At 43.7% G+C, this 19,424-nt stretch overlaps 1 long non-coding RNA gene across 1 annotated transcript; it reads left to right on the top strand.

Annotated features, from left to right (window-relative positions):
* The first annotated feature begins 920 nt into the window (after positions 1–920).
* On the top strand, positions 921–19,031 carry LOC111735411. Its single transcript, XR_002778770.1, has 3 exons — positions 921–930; positions 10,724–10,727; positions 18,895–19,031. It is a non-coding gene; the product is annotated as an uncharacterized LOC111735411 (long non-coding RNA).
* Positions 19,032–19,424: the final 393 nt, after the last annotated feature.

The raw sequence follows: 19,424 nt of genomic DNA, 5'->3' as shown, positions 1-19,424 counted from the left end.
AACAGGACCACCACAGGGTATCCAAGTCCAGTTGTTTGAGAAAGTGAGCTATGGCCTCAGGGAAGCCCCAGCTTCTGAGCCAGCACTCCTGGTGCCTGCACTGACCTCCCATGAACAAGTGAGGGGAAGGGATTCCTTTGGTCAGGGAGGCCCATGGCTGGCACCTGTACAAGGTGTCCTTTAAGCTCTCAGTGCCTGTTGACATTCAGAGAGTTACAACAGAAGGGCCCGTCACTTCTCTCTACAAGATTTCATGAAGGATATCTGCAGTTATTCCAAAATTTGACCCAAACGGCGACTGAACCTGCCATTCCTAGAAAACCTCTCAGCTCCTTCTCACTGCTTGGAAACCGTGGCCTGTTTCCTGTGAAGATCCTGCACTCGGCCCTGGGTGTAAGGATAAATCTGAGATACTTAACTTGCTTTTGGAGATTCGGACCTTTGAAGGAGATACCTTATAACCCCTCTCAGTCAAACAATATAATGCTCTCACAATATTATGCTGAGAATTCTGGAGATCCTCAATGGCAATAAAGAAGTCAACCACATATTAAAATAAGGTGTCATTTTTAGCTTAGGGTCCCTGAGGTCTCTTTATGGTGCCCATTCAGACGAGGGCTATCTGGGAGCCCTGAAGGAGCACCATCCATGTGTATTGGCTGACACTGAGGTTCTTTGAATCTTTCCCTTCAAAGGCTAAGACAAGTGAATCTGGGTGTAATGGTTACAGAAGTAAGAATCTTTCAAACCAAGGGCAGTGTGGTGCTAAACATTCCACGGGAACTGGGAGAGGAGTGTGCAGGGGGTGGGAACAACTTTGTTGTTGACTGCCCTGAGATCGTGAATCAACCAATATCTCCTGTTTGGCTTCTTTCCTGGTAAAATTAGGGTGTTACAAGATGACTGGCAGGGCTTACATTATTTAAAGGGGTTGACTCCTTGTAGGTCCTGTGGCCTCAAGGGGTATGGGGGTTTGTGAGACCCTGGGTCTTAGTTGTATCCAAGACTACTGAGGACTTGTGTTTCTGAGGAAGATTATTGGGGCTCGTATTCTGTGGAATTGGCAGAACCAAGAAGTGGATTCCACTCTCTGGGGTATGTTGCCCTTAGTTCACGTTCCTGGAGGTCAATAGTAGCCCCTTATTTGGTGAGTGAATCTTGGCTAATCAAGGAGATAGGGCCCTCGGGTACATACAGGAAGGACCGGGTCAAAGTTTGGGACCCTATGTCACAATGAGGGAAGGTAAGTTACCTGAGGAGTCCTAGGAATGGTGCAGTCAGTATTTGCGAGAGACCCACTAGGTTTGGTCAGGACAGTTGGCAGTTCCAGGGACTCAGGGCAAAGCAACTGGAAGAATGTTTCCTGACAAAAATCTTCAGGGGCTCAGTCAGGAACTATGGTGAGCCCTGAACTATCAGGAGGTTCATGCATAGGCTCTGCTGGCCCAGCAGGATTCCCACCCAACCTCTACCTGAGTGGCTGAAGGCTTTCTGGGGACAGATCCAGACTGAAAAATTCAATTAACAACTGTGTGCCCACTACCCAGGATCTCTGGGTGTTGGACTTGCGGTGGTAGGGCCCCAGACAGATACTGCCTGAGGTGGCCTGGAGATGCCAGGAGGGCAGAAGGGAGGCAAGATGAGCATAGCATATTCTGGGGTTGCCATGAATACAAATTGAGCAAACTGAGGCATTCTCATAGCAGCAGGAAGAGTGTGAGACTGGGCATGGGATGAGCTGGATGGATGAGCCCTAGGAGGCCTGAGAAGGAAGAAAGCTCCAACAGGCAGTACCTACCGCCAAGCCTTGTACCTCTTCTGGCTCTGATCGCCTGGACAACTGCCCCTCACTGCTGGGCAGAGATAAGAGAGAACTGAGGTGTCTGTGTACCAGGTTCACAAAGCAGGCCAGATGAAGGTGATCCTTGTCTTTACCTGATGAGTGGACGAGGCTGGTGGTCACAGCACACCAGTGGCAGAACTTGAACTGCCCAGGTCATCTCCATTTCCAGGAAGGGAAGTGGGTGCAGAGCTGTGAGCCAGTCTGGAAATCCCACAGTGACCATCCCTGCATTCCAAACCCTACATGCTCCACTTACTGCCCCTAAAATTTAAAGGGCTGACGAGACAGGTTGCTGCATTCCATGGGGCACTGGATAGGCAGTAGGCATTGAGAGGTTTTCCCTAGGCTGTGGAATTGTTCCTCCTCTGAAAAATTCTGGAAAAATAGAATGTTGAATCCATAGAAATTGCAAAGTGAAGCTTTCAGGATCGCCTTCCACGCACTTCCACGTTCTATGAAAGTGAAAGGTGGGAGGAGGAAGGCCGCTATATGTGGCTGGGTGGCCTGGCAGGAAGCTCCCAGCACAGCATTACCTCCTACCACAAATCCCAGGGTGACAGTGATATTTGGTAATTATGCCTAAAGACAGAAAAAAGGATGTGTTCAGGAGTACCTGTGTTTATGAGTTCTGTGGCAGTTTATGAGTTCTGTGGCAAAGCAGAGAGAGAGAGAGAGAGAGAGAGAGAGAGGCTGAGTGGTGGATGCTCCACGGGTTCATGGCCAGAGAAACACAGTCAGAGGTTTTTGCCTGCACTGTCTCAACAAAAGGGTATATGACCCTGAGGATATGGGTGGGAAGGGATAAACACCTTTCTTGGCTATGGTGGTCAGGCCAGCTGCAGTTCCAGGCACAGAAGCTGGGGTCAGGGGAGACTCGCTGGGCCTTTGGAATCCCTACCCCCATTGAGACAGGAGGGGTCCAGGTGGGGGCAGCTCTGTGCCTCTTCTCCAGGCCAGTATAGGGGGAGGGCTCCACATGCTGACCACTGACAATGGGAAGGCCTGGTGTATATGGGCTCAGTTGATTAGGGTAGCCTGGATGGTGAGTGTGCAGGTCGTGGAGCTGGGAGTCCAGCAAGGGACAAAGGGGCTCAGAGGAGAGAACATTTGCAAGAGGAAGCTTCTGCCTCAGCAGCTCAGGTGCCATCACAGACATCATAGGGCAGGGGGCTTACGCAAGGGACACATTTCTCATAGTTCAGGGTGCCAGCATGGTGGGGTTCTTGAGAGGGCCTTCTCCCTGTCTGGCACATGGCCGCTTTCTCCCTGGGTCCCTTCCTCTTCGAAGCACCAATCCTGAGGGCTCCACCTTTCTGCCTTCATCCACACCTTATCACCTCCCAAAGCCCCAGCTCCTAACGCTGTCCCACTGCCGCTTCAACGTATTGATTGGGGGACATAAACAGGCGCTCCATGGCAGTCTTGGCCTGCAGGGTGCGGGCTAGTGGGAGGAGTGAAGTGGGAAGGTGAGGCTGGCGAGAGTATGTGAGGGTAGTTGGGCTGATTGTGTGGCTCTGGATGTCAAGACAATGTTGGCAGGTGTCTGAGGTGGCTGCAGCAGGAGTGAATGTGGGAGACAATGGCACAGGGAACATCATACAGTGAGAAGCTGGGAGTGGGGCTTCCTGTCTGGTGGATGCGGAGCACCACACCTCCTCCAGGCTTGAAACCAGGAGAGGTTCTGCCCAGAGATGGAAGTGACAGGAAAGTGAGATGGGCAGGAACCCACTTCTAGTACCAGTAGTGGTGTCATTGGGAACACACGGGAGAGAGGAGGAAGGCAGGTAGGCTCTTGGGGAGGCTCAGTCAAGGTGGGCACATCCAATAATACAGCAGGAGGAGTAGCAGCCCAGAGAGGCCAGAGGGAATTGGTCAGGCAGAGAGAGCTACCCAAGTGACCCTGCCTGTGAACCACCTCTCAAGCCTCACTGGGGACACCCACCTGTCTGGGAACAAAGAAAGGCAGAATGACCTTTCCCACCGGTTGCCATTTTTCTCTTAGCAGTACCCCTTGATAACCTGTCACTAAAGCTCAGAGGGCCTTTTTGGGGCCTATGAGGTCTGTTATGGGGAGCAGGTGGCAGTGCCAATGGCCAGAGCTGAAAGCGATAGATTCTGCTTCCCAACTACAGGCAGAGAGAACACATTTGGCCTCTTGAGTATATGAAGACATCTGCAGACCTGTGTGAGGCTTTTGAGCTCCTAAATGGTGTGGACTTTCTCTAAAAAGATGGTAAAATATGGTGGGAAATTTTCTAAAAAACACCACACCTGTCCCATAGGCTTGTGCCATTAGACAGCTGACCCACATGGGGAAAGAGAGATTGAAGGGTGACATGTCATCTCTGTAAAATCTGAAGCCAGTTATGCAGGCACACCCATGTGCTGCCCTGTGCCCAACTTCTGGTCTTCAGTCAGCGTCGAGGCTTGTCACCCCGGCAGTTCCCAAAAATGGAATGAGATGTGACACCCAGAGCATCTGTGCTCTGTCTAATTGAGTCTCTGTGCTGTGGCTATAGGATCAGGGGCTGCATGTATTTACTCTCTGTGGCTTTCGAGACTAGCCTATGTGATACCAGGGAGAGCCAGCAAATGATATCGCAGGCAGATGTGGCTCTTTTACAGCACCCCGATCCTCTCATCACCTCTTTCCTCTTCCATAACCCCCTGCTTTTTCCTTTTGGGCTTGACATGTGGATTCCAAGAACTCCTTTATGATAACCGAGAGATAGGGGTAGGAGGGCATATGCTGATTGGGCAGGGAGCTGCCAAACCAGCTCTTTCTACCTGTGTCCTCCAGAAAACATGGCAGAAAGGTGTGGATGTCCCTTAGCTGCTATGAAATAGACCTCAGGTCAATTTAATGTCATTCTTGTGTTATCCCTTTTCAGTGATGAGTCAATGCCACTATCCCCTGCATTCCTTGACATTTTACACTCTCAGGATGCCGTTTGCTTATTTTCCAAATAAGGACCTGTTATGTTCCAGGCACAATGCTAGCTGCTGGGGTGGGGAGTGAGCAATACAAACAAGTGTTTTTGGGTGTCGGGGACATGAGTCAGAGGGTAGGCAAGACCGCAGATGTTTGTGAAAAATACACTCGTCCAAATGTTTACCTGCGTGTGTTCACTTTAAACATTTTCTTTTACTCTATTCCAAGCCTTTGGTTTTTGTAATTTTTTGTTTCAATGATTTTAGTGTGATGTAAATGAGAATTACCCTGAGGTTATTCGATTGGCCAGACTCCATAAGAGCAAAAACTAGATGGGAACGGGGTGCAGGGAGAGTGCTTTTGAGAAGCTCTCATCTAAAAATATATCCAGAACGACCATTGCATACCACCTCCACCAGGGTAATTAGTATAGATCTTGACGGTGAGGCTTTGAAGCTGTGCCAATACTGGTTCTCCTAAGTTTTTGCCCAGTTGCTAGAAAAAATTACTACAGAGTTGTGTGCCTAGTAGTGATGTTCTATTTCTCTAATTTCTCTATACTTATTAATATTTTTTTTCTGTAGGAAAACACTCATTGCTCACATTTATCTATTCAAAATTTTTTTATATCAGTTAGGACTCAGAGACATGTCACTCTATGGATGATCATCCAATATTGTCATTGTTTATATATTTTTTGAAATTATTACAAATTTGAACAATAGGAGTGCTTTTCAGCTCCTTGATATTTACTTTTCGAACTTCTCAGAGTCACCCAGACACCCTGAGGGCTTCTTTACACCAAGGACCTCTGGTCCCTGGAGAAGTGAAGTACTGTAGAAACATCGAAGTCAAAAGATAAACAGTGATGATCACAATGCTGGTAATAACTACCATTTATTGAGTGCATCAGGCAGTGTGCCAAGCACTGTGGACACATTTATAAATGAAATCATCATTATAAACCCAAAGTCTTGTTTTCACTATCTAGATTTTTCACATGAAGAAACTGAGAGCCACAGGACCTCAGCTGGGTTCACTCAGCTGACAAGGTGGTCCAGGGAAGGCCTGTTCTTTCTTTGATTGCCGGCACACGCTCGGACCTGCATTGGCACCCATGAGAGTGATGCTTTGCTTACATGCTCCCTTTAAATGGCTCTCTATCCCTAGAGGCTTGAGTAGCTGATAAAAAGGAACTTTCTGTGTAGGCACTGGCACATGCTACCACCCCATTCCCAGTAGAGCTTTGGGAGCTAAATATAACCCTGTGTTTTATGTTGTATACAGAAAAGAGGAAATGTGATTTTTATTTTGTCACATTTACTATTTTAAGAACTAAATTATTTCCTACACTCATCCTTAAAATGTCTTCGGAGGTGTCCTTGAGGGAAAAGACATAATGCAGATTTCACCTAGGGTTCCTCCTTTTTTTAATACTGATCTTTTGGAGACAGCTCTTGGAGATAAGATATGGAGGACAGAGCGATAGAGAATCTTTCCCAACACATATAGCCAAGGGATGGACTTGCAAGAAGGCGCCCAGATATAGACCACTGGGAGTCATATGAGAAAAGCCAGCTCTTCATCGTTCTGGGAATTCACACCACAGGCCAGAGGGAAAAGCAACTTTACCAGGCCTATGTATGGCCTGTCCTCTGTGCTAGGAGAGGCAAGTTATCCTACGGCCACAGACCATTAGTGAGCCTGGGCTCTGTGGTCCTGAGACGTGAGCAAGAGACCACAGCCTGGCTCAGCTTCTATGTCCCTCTGGCTGCAGTGGAGCAGTCCTCTGTGGAAGGAGGGAGGTGTTTGTGCTAAACTTTCCTCTAAGTGAGCTCCTTAAGTTAATGAATGCCCGAGACAGTGTGGGGAGGGTCTCCTTTATCTTTAAGGCTTCCCTGTAAGAGACAATCAGGGCTTGTGGGTTCAATATTGTTCTCTGCCCTTCCTTGTCACTAAAATAGTGGGAAATTTAAAAATATGTAAAGACACAAATTGCCCACAGCACACTGAAAGCTGGGAACAGGAGTGAGGGACCATGGAGACCACAGGGTGTTTCCAGGGAGCAAAGAGCTGGATAGTGGCAAGAGGATCCATATGGTGGAAGAGGGTTTCTGTCTAGCCGGGTGATTTCAGAGGGGAAGGCTGCAGAAGTCCTCTTTGGGCGCTCTCTCCTGAGGCCGCCGTGGTGTTCTCTTCTTGTTGAGATCTCTCCCATCACATCCACCTGGCCTGTCACCGAGAAGCACTTGCAGACGTGAGCGATGTCATCTGGGAGGCAGATCAAGGGCAGGAAGAACGCGGGAAATAGGTGGTAGAAATATGTGGTAAGAATGGTGAAAACATGAACGTATCAGATGACCTTATCCCAGCAGTAACAACCCAGGAATAAACTTATCCGGAAAGGCAAAGGCTTTATCTGGAGATATCTCTCTGAGGATATAAGTACAGTCTGAGTGAAGGGGACATACACTGAACGGCTCATCGGTTAATACTTCTGGGCTTCACAGGTTTATTATAAGTCAAAGTAAAATTATATCTCAATCATTAAAACCGGCTACTTTGATTCAAAAGCTTCTCCAGAAAAATAAGTGGACATGAGAAACCACAAGGGTTTTAAAAGTGAAATCTTCAAAGGCAGATATAATCAGATAGTAAACCATAATATGAAGCTATAATCACTTAAAAGTAGAGACAGCTGCAGAAACCATTATCTACATCCATAAAAAGACAGAGGTCACACCAGAAAGAATCAGCATTTGTGTCATAATGTTATATTTACATGCAATAATTTACTGAATGCCAACATTACCATCATTAATCAACCAAGGAAAGTTAGTTAATCAAAATTATGAAATCAAGAAATAAACCCCAGACAATAAAATTAGGTCTTCCTATATCCCCTTAGATCATGATAAATTCTAGGTAGATTTGATTAAAAAAAAAAAAGAACAAAGAAAACAGAACAAAACATATCTATGTTTATTGGCTCTAAAGTAAAAATGACACTTTTAGAATCTATGTAGGAAAACACATAAAATATGTTGAATTGACATTGAGATTATAATTTAAGAGCCTAGCAGAAATAAAAATAAAAAACAAAGTAAGGTAGTTATAAAAAAAATTGTATAGATATACTCCCCATATATAATAATGTCTTAGAAATAATAATTATATCAGTTGAATAATGGACACAAAGAAGGCATAAGCAGACATCTTGTCCTTTTTTTTTTTCCTAGTCAATATTAATCAATCATCTTATGTTATTCACTAGTCTCTGCAGCCCAGAAAATGGCATGTAGCTCAATGCTCCCAGCCTCAAGCTAGCTGCCTCAAAGACAGCCACCTCTCTTTGATTTTCTATGAGAATTCTGATTACTACTTGGGTCAGTTGTCTTTAGACCAGAGAACTGCTCATTATATTTTCTGTAAGATGGATCTGCTAAATATTTTTTCTCGGTTTTTGCGTATCTGGACTGTCTTTAACTTCTTTATTTTTATATAGCTTTTCTGGGTATAGGATTCTTGGTTGATGGATCTATTCTTTCTCTGAGCAGTAAAAAAATTCTAAAAGGAGTCCTTTAATGGGTTATTGGTTACAAAATAAAATGTGGTACACATATGCAATGGAATACTAGTCCGCCGTAATAAAAGACAAAATGCTGCCATTTATGACAACATGGATAAATCGAGAATATCATGCTAAGCAAAATAATGCAGACAGAAAAAGTTGAGAAACATACGATTTCTCTTACATGTGAGATGTAAAACCAAAAGCAATAAACAAACCAAACAAAAACTCATAGACACAGAGAACAGCATGGTGTTTACCAGAGGGGAAGCGTCGTGAGGGGAGGCAGAGGAAAATAAATGGATCATGTATATAGTGATAGAAAGAGACACGACTTTGAGTGGTGGTGGACACATATTGCAATATACAGATGATGTATTACAGAATTGTATACTTGAAACATATAATCTCATTAACCAATGTCATCTCAATAAGTTTAAAAATTAAAAAAAAAAAATCCAAGCTGATGACAGAATGGACTGGGTTGAAGAGAGCAGGAGCAAATGTACTGTGGTCAGAAGTCGGTGCGGTGGGTGGTCCCAAAGAGGACAATCTGAGGATCAAAAATGACACACGAGAGACACACCAGGCTGGTCCTAAATGGGCTAAGCTAGTGCTCCACGACGGGATTCACAGGAATAAAAGTGACCATTTTGACTTGAGATAATATTTAATTAAGAAAGGAACACAAACGTGGCAGTCATAATTACAGTTAAGGTTAAAGTTAGTTATAATGAAGATGAGATAGGTCAGTGACACAAGAACAGGTATCATGGCAGAAGCTAAGAAATGGGTTGTCAAATACTGAGTATGTGAAATGGAACACCCCTCTCAGTAGAAGGAAAAGAGTCGCTCAGCACAGGCTACATAGCACAACACAGAGCCGCAAGAACCTGGTACTTCATATCTAATTCAGATATCTTAGGCGGACAGTCCATCTATCAAACTTCAGAACTGTTTGGAATGAAGGTGTCTTCTCTGCCCTCTATAAATGCACCTGGCAAAATAGTTAGGGGGTAAAAAGCAGCCTGAATTCTATTTGCCATGCCAGGTGTCCTGTTCTAAAGTATCCCATGGAAAACAGTGAGCTGTACCTAAATATATTACATATTTGGTACAGGGGACAATATTTTATTTATCATGAAAGTGCTTATATTTGAGTTTCAACTCTGAAAATCAGAGACCCCAGAAGATTACATGCAAAGGCCATTCGTAATCAATTGAACGAGCAGGAATATTTGAGAAATCTCATAATGCATTCCACTCATGTGAAGGTAGAGTTATTAGAAGACTTGTTTGTTTTGACAAGAATTGAGACCATACGACACACCAGAGCAATGTAATCTAGAAAAATGAGGCAACCCACGCAAAAGTTCCTCGTCTACTGATTTTCAGTAATAAACTACCCTTTAGAAGCTGTGTTTCGAAAAATACCAAGGACGATGGCATTGTCCTGTTTTTATAGGTGACATGACAAATATGGGTCTGGGGGAGATGAGCCTGTTGCTTCTCTGACAACTACATCCTGGAGGCTTCATCTCACATACAGAAACTCACTTCAAAGTCTCATGTGGGCGCGCGCCTGCGTCCCTCCGGCCTCACACGGGCGCGCACACCGCGCCTGGCCCGCGAGCTCGCGCGGTCGCCGTCACTGTCGCCGTCGCCGTCCTTCGGAAAGGCAGTCGCACCATGCCTTCGCCTTCCGAGGGGAAGCTCGAACAGAAAGCTGGACCCCCGCCCGCGGTGCTGCCTCGTTCCCACTTCCCTCCTCGACGGGTCCCAGGGCGGCTCGGACCCGCGGGCGGGGCGCGGGAGGGGCGTGGCGGGGTCACCGCCGGGCGTGGGGACTTCGGGTACACGCGGCCCCGCGCGCAGGCCGGGGTCTTTACAGCGTGCGATCGCCGCCAGCCCGGGCAGCCGCGTGCGCACCGGGGCGGCGGGGCCGAGCCCGGAGGCCCAGCTTCCAAACGCGAAGACCGAAACCGGGCGGCGAGCGCTTAGACCCTACGCATGTGTGGGGGAAGGAGTAGCCGAAACCACTGAAAGTCAGCGGAAATAATTGTTATCGTTAGTCACTCAATAGGGCCTTTTTCCCCTCGGGTGTGTTTTGAAGTTTCTGGGTTTCTGTGCCCCCCTCCCCCCGCCCCCAGTATGAAACGCAGGAAGGGGTCCCGTGTCCTGTGTTCTCGCCGCCTCCTCCCCTCTCTGAGCGCAGCTCTCGCCTTGCTCTTCCCACTCCCTTCCAGCGGGTCGTTTCCGTTTCTGCTCACCTTCGGGGTGACAGTGGTCACAGGGAGGACACTGGGAGATAGTGAAAGCCAGTGGGTCCCAGGAGCCGAGTCGCCTCAACGACGCCGTTAGGGTCTTCATTGCGTAGTGCTGTAACTCAGTCTCGGAATGACAGCCTTGGTGAAACGTGGCTGCTTTGTGTGGCACCTTTGTGCCATCTTGTTTACAGTGAAGATTCCCATAATCTTGGTCTGCCATTCCCCGCTACAGGGCGCTAATTCTCTGCTTCAATACAGTGAATAGAGCAGTTCTTTAAATATGTTGCGTTCCAAAGTAATGTGTTTTTTGTTGTTGTTGTTTTTGTTATTTGTTATTTGTTTTTGTTTTTTGTTTTTTTTTTGTTTTGTTGTTGTTGTTGTTGTTGTTGTTGTTGTTGGCGAAAGAATCTCAACAAGAAAACTAACTGGCACCAGGGAAGAAAAATGGCTAAGTGATGCCTTAAGAGGCATGAGATTGCAGAGACTAGTTCCCCTGTGATGGAAAATAGGTCTTGGGGGCCTTTGTGTTGTATTATTATTATTATTTTTAAATGCCTCAAAGAGATTTTCTTTAAAGGTAACTGTAATCTTTAATTCCTACCAAAGCGGTGGATCCTTGTCCAGCTGCCTGATGACCTGGGGGAAGGAACACCTTCCTTTATGCAACTCTGTCCCAGAGTAATGAGTGGCAGTAAAGCACGTATGTTGGAATGGTCCCAAAACAAAGTGATGGTAACTAAATTGCACATGGAGACATCTCTACATGGAGACTTTTAAGATCAGACATGTGAACTGTACTTATTAACATATGTACAGAGAAATTTCATGAAGGACTCTGGTTTTCTCTGAATTGTGAAGTAAACAGCGAGGCTTTGTGAATTACAAATTAAATAGCTCATTTATACGGAGGAGAGAGGACCCAGCTTATTTTTAGCAGTCCTTCTGTTGCAGTGACATTTGCTTCTCAGTTTTGAGAACTGTCATTTCTCTAGCGCTCAGTTTTCCTAGTGTGTGTAGTGGGAGGGTTGTGCCAGGTAATTTCTAGGAAAGTCACAGAGCAGGGCTGCCTTTCCCACCGTAACTCTCACTGATGCTCCATTCCTTTGATTCATCAGGATCAGAGTCCAAGAGCAGTTAATCCCACAAATAAACTCCTCAAGTGAATTCAAGGAAGAACCTTTAGCCTTTGGAGCGAGCCCTATTCTTGAAGGAGCTGCTTAAGGAGCTTTCAGTGTCATTCCCCACTTTCCAAGTCCAGTCACACTTGGCCAAAGTTGGAGAAAGAGCCTGGCATCGTGGCCCAGGGGTGCAGGCTAGAAAGGGGCCCTTTGTCCGTTGCACTGTTTTGCCTCCTAGCAGCATCCCTCAGGTCCACTTTCCCTTGTGGAGCAGAGGCCCGGTGAGAAAGCCGTCTTGGCAGAAAGCTGAAGTTATTTTTATTTACTCTGGAATGGCCAGGGAATAGGCAGTTCTGCAGAGTAGATGTTAAAAAAAAAAAAAAAAAAAAAAGACAACTCACTATAATAAATGATAATCAAGGATAGCCAAGAGCACAGTTCATAAATCAAGATGACAGCCTTGAAAACTTCAGGAACACTTTTATTAGGTACTTAAGTTGGATAACACAAACTTGTTCTTAATCCTCAATCAGAAAAAATAAAATTTTCTTCCATGACAAAAAAAAAAGACTCACCTGAGTGAGTGTCCATTCCAGGTGAGGCAGGTCCCCGGTAAGGGCAGATGGGAGCAGCGAGCTGAACAGCATGCCAGTGGTGGCCTCTCCTCCCGCCAACCGGGGCTTCATCTCACAGACCGCACGATGTGTGTGCAGGGAACAGCATGGGGGGCTCCTCTCCCTTCAGTGCCAGCCTCGTGCCCCATAAAGAAGAGAAGATGACAACGTCAGCAGGGTGCAGCATCTGCCCCGCTGTCCAACCTGGCTGTACCAGGTGCTAGACGGGTCGGGAGTGCTGTGCTGGGCTCTTGTGCCTGTTATGCATCTACTGTGAACTTTGAGGACTTGGCCTCCTCCAAAGTGGCACCATGATGCCTGCAGCTGTGGAATGTCTGGAAAGCCGGGGTCTGTGGCATTCTCCCACATGTGTCATGATCGTCTCCTTGGATCTCGGCAAACCTGGGCGGTGGTGGCCCCTTTCGCAGTGTGGCTCCTCCGCTGCCCAGAGCAGCACCACAGGCTTTGGTCAGTTCTCATTCACAGTTGGCCATGGACAGAGAGGCAGCTGGTGTATGGTGGGCATGATGGAGCCACCTCCTTCTGCACAGACCACCAGGAGGGTTTAATGAAATACTGTGTGGAAGTGTCCTGGTTCTGCCTGGCACTGGGTGTGCTCCAGAAGCTATCACTTCCATCCCCATTCAGTGTGGCCTTACATTCTGTCCCTATGATGGACTCCCTCCCCCACATGGTACTTGAGTCATCCTGACTCCAATATCTGCGGAATTAGCCTCGAAGCAGCCAGAAAGCAGCGGTCAGCTGCCATCCTTGGGGAACAGAGCAGGCGTCTTTTTGTGTTGCTCCGAGTCCACTCTGTCTCACCCCTGCCAAGGGGCCTTGGACGTTCTGTGGGCAGCAGTGGTCACAGCATCACCAAACACCTTCCTTCTGACCTCTGTAGCTCCTTCTCTAGGAACCCAAGGCACCAATCTCCCTGCAGCACCAAACGCAGGGGGTGCTGAGGTTGAAGGCCAGAGCTGGTCCTCTGTGGCTGCCAGCATGCCACTCCCATCTTCTCCAGCTCACGTCAAGGTGGGCCCTGCCCCTCAGCTGGGGCTGGTGGGGCCGGCCCTTCTAGATGGGGTCTCTGGTTCTGCCAAGTGGGTCTCGGGACCATCTCAGCTGTTGGGTTACAGTTCTGGGTGGGGAGGCAGTGCCCCTCCATGATCCCTGTCTCCCCTGCTCCAGGCATGGGGTGCTGCACCTCCAGGATAGCCATGGCTTCAACGACCTGGGCCCTCCCTGGTCGGAGCTCATGTGCCGCCTGTTGCTGGTCATTGTCATGCTCTACTTCAGTTTGCAAAAGGGAGTGAAGACATCTTGGAAGGTCATGTGGATCACAGCCACCGTGTCACTTGTTGTCCTCTGTCCTGCTCCTGCTCTTCCTGGAGCCATCGACAGCATCTAAGGGTACCTGAGTTTTGACTTCCATTGGTTCTGCGAGATCTCTGAAGCTGATCCTCAATGGTGGAGCACTCCTGCCTACATCACAGGAGATCCAAATCTTATCAGATTGATAATTTAGTCGAAAAACAAAACAAAACAAAACCAACCCATAACAAAGTCCAGACTCTGGCTGCAGATTGTTTCAACAAAGAAAAAGATTGTTCCATGTTAAAAACCCACTCCCAGATCCTTGTCTACTCCCCGAACTAACCACAGCCCACCTGTAAAAAAAATAATAATCTCGGTTTGGACTTTTATTTAATCCATCGTTTACTTGACATGGTCTTAAACCAAGTTTGCTTGTGCCTGGACAGCAGTCATGGGTTACATTCTGATCGGTAGATTCTAGTTTCATTTCGCAGGGCCTAGACAGTGCAGCCTGTTGGATTTCTGCTTCATGAAGTTAAGTACATTTTATGGGCCCCAAAACCAGTCATTTAAAAAAATCTCTCGTATTTGAAAATAATGTACATCCTGTCTTTACTGCTATAAAATGCTATTCTTTTTTCTTCCCCCAGTTAGGCAAACGTTCTTACAAAGTCATTTAGCATTCTTTGCAGTGATTTATATTTTGTATACCCAAAACAATTGTGATCTGTAATGGTTTGAATGACATCTAATAGGATTGTATATGTGACAATTTGGCATTTTCTGTACTCATCAGTTATATAGTTCTAACTCTTAAATATTAAGTCTGTTATGTGTACATGCCTTTTAATACTACCTAACATATTGTATTTGCTCAGTGAATATTATACATTGTAATTTTCCAAATTTTCATATTATTCTTCATATACAATATTATTTTGTATTCAGCCTTTTTAAAATTAAAATTTTTATGATCTATCTAAACATTGTTGCATAAAGAATATAGGCTCAGTCTGCTGTTTTGATGAAATTCAAGTTCATAGGGCAGTCTTCAAAAATTTATTTTATATTCAGTATCTAATTTATCTATCCATAAATATAAGTATTTGTTGCAGCATAATTCATAGTCAAATTTTTCATCCTAGGAACCTTAGACTATCAAATAATTCTTCCATAGCCTCATTCTTATGCATTATTTTTTTCTGTTTACTCCATGTCGACTGCCTAAAAGATCCAGAAACATGGATTAGTACACATTAAAAATATATATATCTTGATATGCAAAAATTATCCAGTTAAACTCAAAAGAAATATCAATACATAATTTGATCTATATAGGAAAAAGAATATGTGAGAAGACTTATAACAAGAAAATTGTTTAAATTAATTAAAAAGCTATCTATGAAGAAAAGCTCAGGGCTGAATGCCTTAACTGGTACATTCTACCTAACATATGGTGAATAATTAATACAAAATCATCCCCAAATCTTTCAAAAATAGAAGTTGGAACTTCCCCAATTATTTGATGAGGCCTGTATTACCCTGATTTGAATATCAGAAATTATGACAAAACAAAATAACAGATCATAATCTCTCCTGAATATAGGCACACAAATTCTCACAAAATACTCTCAAACTGAAACCTGAGAAAAATGATAAAAGTTATTATGCACCATTGGTATTATTTCACAACTGCAATGTTTGTATACATTAAAAAAAATCAGTAAACTCCCTGATGGAAAAGAAATATGACTGTTTTTTGTTGCAGATGACATAATCCTGTATAAAAATTTTTGTGAGCAATTCACTAAAAATCCACTAGAACTAATGAATAAGTTAAAACGGTCCCAGGATACAAAATCAAAATACAAGATTGAATTATACTATTACATAGTAATAATAAAAAATGTGAAAATGGCATCAAATTAGAAACATTTAGAAATTTAAGCTGTTCTAATCTTCTACACTGACAGTTTTTTGATATCATAAATAAATGAAAAACATTCGAATTAATATAAGCCATCAAATGTTCAATATTAAAGTCAATATTGATAAGATCAAAATAATGACAAATTGATCTACAAATTTAATGCAGTTTTTTAAATTACTGAAATATTTTTTAGAAAAACTGACAAGCTTATCTTAAATTGGATATGTAAATTTAAATCAAATAGCACATGCAACATAATCTTTAAAAGGAAAACAATAAAGCATGACTCATAATCACATATATTAAGTCTTACTTCAATGGTATTATAATTAAGGCAGTGTGGTACTAGCATGAGTACTGATCCATGTAGACCAATCAGGTAGATTTCAGGTCTAGTAATAAACACTTTATTAAAACTGTTTTTGACAGAGGTGTTAAGAACTTAAATTTAAAAAAGAACTATCCTTTCAAAAAACAGTGATGTGAATACTGACTATTTATATGCAAAATGATGAAGTTGGTCCCCTAATACCAATAATACTCAAAATGGATGACACACTTAAGTGTAAAAGCTAAAAGTATAAATTTACTGAGGAACATTGGATTAATTTTTGTGACTTTTCATTAGGCAATGGTTTCTCGTATTACACCAAAAACAGCATTGATAATTTTTTTAAAAAAGAGAGAGAAATTGCACTTTAAATTTAAAAACTTATGTTCTTCTAACAGTAGCAGAAGAAAATGAAAAGGCAAGTCACTTGATGAAAAACATATTTCAAATTATATATTTATTTAGAATTATATATCTACAGTACATAAAGAACCCTTAGAAGATAATAATAAAAAAATGACCTATTTTAAAAAAATTGGACAGGCACCCGAATAGACATTTCTCTAAAGAATGCACAGAAAGTGCCAATGAGTATATAAAATGTGCTCGGTATTCTTTGTTATTATGGAAATTCAAATTAAAACCACAAGGAGATAATAATCGACCTTCAAAGATGATTTTACAACAGAGATAGTAATGAATATTGACAACAATGTGGAGAATATAAAACCCTCATACATTGCAGGTGGAATTGTAAAACTGTGCAGCCACTTTGTAAAAAAAAAAATGACTTTTTTTTCAGAATATTATACATGGAGATAGTATGTGACCCAGAAATTGCACGCCCAGGTGTCTACAGCCCCTAGGACATAGAGCCACTCAAAACTCATAGGTGAATGCTCATAGTAATACTGTTTATATTAGCCCAAAGTGAGTAAACCTAAATACTCATGACATAGTGAAAATAAAAATAATATGTGCATATTCATATAATCAAATATTATTCACGAATGAAGAGGAATAAAGAAATGGTGCATTGTACAAGGAATGGACCTCAAAATCATAAGCTAAAGTAAAGAAACTATACCCGAAAGATCACATAAATTAATATTCCACTTATAAGAAATTTTCATAAAATGCTCATCAATAGAGACAAAAATAGATGAGCAGTTACTTAGAGCTGGGCGATAACGGGGATGAAGAGTGTATGTAAGTGGAATTGTGGTTGGTAGTCACCTAGTCAGAACCTGCAGCTAGGACAACAACCTTGCACACTACCCCGCCCCGCCCTGCCCCGCCCTGCCCCGCCTCGCCAAAATAAGGAACAGCGAGCACGAGTAGAAGCACAATCACAGGAGAGAGGAGCAGCCAGAGAAAGTCCCTTAAGTCGCACCTGCGCATGGGGAAAGAGCCTACTCTAGTTAACTTTTCCTCACCATCGCAGTAAAATGTACCTCCGAGGAGGAGATTCAAGATGATCAGGAGACATGCGAGGTACAGAGTGGCATACAGGCATCCTGCTCAGGTGCAGTGTGGGACCCACATCAACATGCTTTCGGGAAGGAAAGGAGAAAGGGAAGGAAGTGGCCCCTCACCCCAAGGGCCCATAAAACCGCTGGACCTGTGATCCTCGGGAACCACATCTTTCTCCTCTCTTGGCGCATCAAGCTTTCGCTTTAATAAGTCTTTCCCTCTGCAAAACTGTTTCACCCACTCCCTTGATTTGTATGCTGAGGGAGGCAAGGACCTCTGCGCCGGTAGCAGAACCACCTAAGAGGCCTCCCCAAGAACCCAGCCTGACTATGGGGCCTGACCGCCAGTAGGTGGGTACACAGACACCCACTGACCTGTAAAAATGTGGAGAGCTAGTGGGAGCCAGATCCTGGGTTGAACAGAATTATTGTTAATTTTGTTAAGTAGGATAATGGATTGTGAGAGTATAGGAAAATACTTTATTTTTTTAAGGCTGCATTAGAGTATCAAATGGTAACCTGTCACAATGTCTTGATTTACTTTTAAATACTTTAGCAAAAGTTATAGATGATGCAGAGGTGGCAACAGTGTGACAGCTTTTAAACCTAACTACCCAGGATGAGAGAATTAGAATCATGACATATTCCTTCTACTTCTCTGAATACCTGTATTTTCCTAAGAAAAAGTAAAAAGAATTGGAAAAGGGTGAATCCATATGTGGCAGAAGCCAATGTTAACAAAGAGTGAAAAATTCCCAAAAATGCTTGATCAAGATTTTGTTTGAAAAATGAAAACAAAAATAAGAAAAGAAATGTATTTTATCTCACATTTCACTAATTTTTGAATGTGTTTGCAACCATTTGCAGGTTTTTAGAATGGGTACAGAATGAACAAATGCTGATTTTTTTTTGCACAATTTCTTTGAAAACTACACAATATCAAGATATAGCATTGTTCGTTTTACATCTGATTTTCAGTGGATCCATAAGAGGGTTCAAAACTATTTAGGCCTCATCTTATTTCTTAAAAGCGTTTTCAATCTATTGATAGAAAAGCATACCCTTCTGTGTATGTGGCAACATTTCCATTTTATTTCTGTCTCTTTGCTTGTAGTTACTAAAGCTAATTGGACCAAGTGGTAAAGGAATTATCCCATCATTCACCATGTTGCTCATCCTTCTGGATGCTTCTGTCAGATGGCTCATAAGAAAACACAAGCCATTTGCGGTATTAGTACTCACTCTATACTTGGAGCCTATCTAAGCTTACTTTTTACTTTTAATATAAGATGTAAATTATTTTTCTAACCATTCTGTTTTGAAGTTCCTATTGGTTCATCAGCATTGACTTTCTTTGCTGCAAACCTCACATGTCAATGGTTTCATGTCAGGATCGAGTGGGACCTGAGCATCACTTCTGTTTACTCATGAAGTCTTGCATCCAGAGCAAGACCCACAGTTTCACTACATGACCGACATGCATTGTAGACATCTGAGAGGTGTTGGAAGCCAGCCGACAAAGTAATTGAGGGTACCTGAAAGGGGGAGCATGGACTGAGGAAAAGAAAGAAGACAGACAGAATTGCAGGAGGGATCACAGAATCAAGCTGTGTCTGTGTCCCTGAGTTTATTTAGAACACACTGTTTATAACATTACAATAAGAAAGACAGTAGTCAAGAATCAAGGTTAGCCAGATTACTTATCTAGTAGAACAATGAGATTCTCACAACTCAGAACTCTTCTGCTAAACTGTTACAAGGAATGTGCAGTGACTGCTATGTGAACATTTACCTCCCGGTTTTTCCCAGCGCTTTACAATCTCAACTTCTTACATTGTTGCCAAGTACACAAATATCCTTGTTCCTTGTTATACGATTTCACATGTCCATAAGTGACTCCCCACAGAGAGCAGCTGGAGACTGACTGGCCATTGGCACCACACATGGCAAATGGTGCTTTGGGGTTCATCAGGAAGTGAGATTTGAGTAGGGACCAATTTTATAAGTGGTATTCGACTGTATAAGAAAA

The sequence above is a fragment of the Pteropus vampyrus genome, unplaced genomic scaffold (genome assembly GCF_000151845.1).
Source record: "Pteropus vampyrus isolate Shadow unplaced genomic scaffold, Pvam_2.0 Scaffold1000000425, whole genome shotgun sequence".
NCBI classification, from domain to species: domain Eukaryota; kingdom Metazoa; phylum Chordata; class Mammalia; order Chiroptera; family Pteropodidae; genus Pteropus; species Pteropus vampyrus.
Note: the sequence above shows the minus strand (reverse complement) of the source record. Positions and strands in the feature narration are given on the sequence as shown.